This window comes from Anarrhichthys ocellatus, unplaced genomic scaffold (assembly GCF_004355925.1).
Source record: "Anarrhichthys ocellatus isolate YVR2014 unplaced genomic scaffold, GSC_Weel_1.0 scaffold6217, whole genome shotgun sequence".
In the NCBI taxonomy this organism is placed as follows: Eukaryota; Metazoa; Chordata; class Actinopteri; order Perciformes; family Anarhichadidae; genus Anarrhichthys; species Anarrhichthys ocellatus.
The window spans coordinates 727-3025 of NW_022286191.1; the positions used below are offsets into that span (position 1 = coordinate 727).

Here is a 2299-nt window from a genome sequence, read left to right on the forward strand (position 1 = left end):
ACACAGTTTGTTAACAGACTACAGAGAGAAACACCTCTACAGTGATGACTGTGTGTCTTTATTAGTTATTAGTATTATTAGTTGCTATTATTAAGTACAGTGATCATGTGAACAGACACAAACTTATCAAAAGTCTCTCCAGCTGTTAAAGCCGACTGACAGCTGATCCAGCTGTGATCAGCTGATCCTCTGTCATCAGAAACAGACGTCGCTTCACGTGACGCAACTGAGGAAAGGACGTCTCATTTATCTTAAAACATATTTCCTCGTTCCTCTCTCCTTGCATAGTTTCCTCCATGCATCCCTGGTGGGAGGGACTAAGACGCAAGGAAAGGACGCAAGTGAAAGGACGGGGATGCAATTAAGAGACTTGAGAAGTACCCCAAGTCTCTTAATTGTCATTTCCTCGCTCGAACCGGAAGTTGTTCTGCGCCGCCATATTGACGGCCGTCCCAAAGCTCTTATTTAGCTCGGAGGAGCGAGGTTCGAGGATGGAGGAGGGATCTCTGAGGAGCCATGAGCGAGGACCCACGAGAACAAACTTCCAGGAAATGTTTTTACGGCCGACACGCCCCCTCATTGTTCAGTCATGTGATTGGACGCTGCAGCCGATCGGATTGATGAGATTTTTTTCAACATGTAAACAGTGAAGACGGATCACAGATTAAACTCAAGCTTTATATTTGATTAGGTTTCTGATTCGCCATCTGGTTTAAATAAATGTTCATTGTAGACTGAACAACAAAAGGACCACAAACAACTTTCATTTGTTAGAAAGATTTGTTTTCATAATCTGTTTCCCTCAACTTTTATTATGGAAACAAGGTCAGAGGGAGCTGGGGGAGACCAAACCATATATATATACACATATATACAGAGAGCTGAGAGACGAAACACTTTACATCATTTCATTCAGTAAGGTGAGGCTGTTCATTCCCAATTGTCAGGTTTGATGTTTTGTCATTTAACCCTCCTGTTACTTTTGGGATCAAGTTGACCTCAATGTTTAACATCTCCAAATAAATTGACATTTGTTTTGCGTCATATTTCATGACTTTTCCTAATTTAATGGGGACAACTGGGTAAACATAAAATTACCATGTTTTCAATGTCCTGTACACAGTGTTCTTTGGGATCAATTTGACCCCAGGTTGTTTTAGCAGTATAGAACATAAATAACATTTTGGGAAACACTTATCAGGCTCCTTGAATTGGCAACACAGATACAAGCAATCATTAATTGAACACAAATCAATGTGACCCTCAGCACTAGAAAGACCTCAAGTTACCTCACACGAACAACATTGCGTGTACTGTGGAGGAGGCGATGCGGCCAGACCCCAACAGAAGGCAGGGTCCAAAACCATAATTTCCATTGCAGGCATTTTACAATAAGCCATTAATTCTACTTCTGTCTGTTGTGAAAACATGCAATTGCAAAAATAAAACAAAAGCATTTTATTCATATTTTCCTGAAATGCCTGTATGAGGAATAAGACAGCAGCATTTGGTATGAAGTTAGTCAGTGTGTTTCTGCAAAATAATTCATACTGTACCAGTGAATCATTTTGTTGCACAAGTGCCATTTTGAAAAAGGGTGGTTTGATTGCAGCAGTTCATTTTGAAATAGGTTAAGACGCTCATCTCGTTGGCTTGTGTGTGAAGTGCTAAAACAATTTGTCATGTTCTGCAAGGAGTAAAAAACAAGAAAACAAAAAAAATAAAAAATAAAAAGTTGATTCGCCCCCCCCCCCAGCACATGATGCTCATGTCATTAGCGCATGTCATCCTGCAGTCAAGTTTAAAGTGGCCTTTAGCTAATTCTAAACACGTCACCCTCACAACAGGCATCCAGTCCCATGATCTTACAGCTCTCCTTTTGTTCCAGTACACAAAAGCAACAAGCAGTTTCTAAAAGTCCTCAGAAATCAAGATAGTGCTGCTTTTTATGTTACCGTTTTTATTATCCCATATGCACATATTTACATGAGTTTGCTGGTCCTCTTGTACACAATGCTGCCAAGAGTCATAGTCTGGAGAAAAAAAAAAAGTCACATTAGAAATGTTTTAAGATTCATTCAATAAGTCACAAAATTCATGTTGTCTACTCACATTGACAATTGTGTTTCCATCCACCAGTTCTGTGACAGACTCAATTCCCTTCAGGCTAACCATCAGCTTGTTGCCATCACGCTGAACCACCGCCTTAAAGAGGCATAAAACAAGATCAATGTGCATGAGGATTAAGTAACAACATGCAATTTTATGACATTAGTTCAGGTTTCTGCATCCTTAAGTT

The 2299-nt window shown here is 39.9% G+C and overlaps 1 long non-coding RNA gene across 1 annotated transcript; it reads right to left on the reverse strand.

Annotated features, from left to right (window-relative positions):
- Positions 1 to 765: 765 nt before the first annotated feature.
- Positions 766 to 2266, reverse strand: LOC116380142 (uncharacterized). Its single transcript, XR_004212510.1, has 2 exons — positions 2113 to 2266; positions 766 to 2033 (listed from the first exon to the last, which is right to left on the reverse strand). It is a non-coding gene; the product is annotated as an uncharacterized LOC116380142 (long non-coding RNA).
- Between the last annotated feature and the right edge of the window lie 33 nt (positions 2267 to 2299).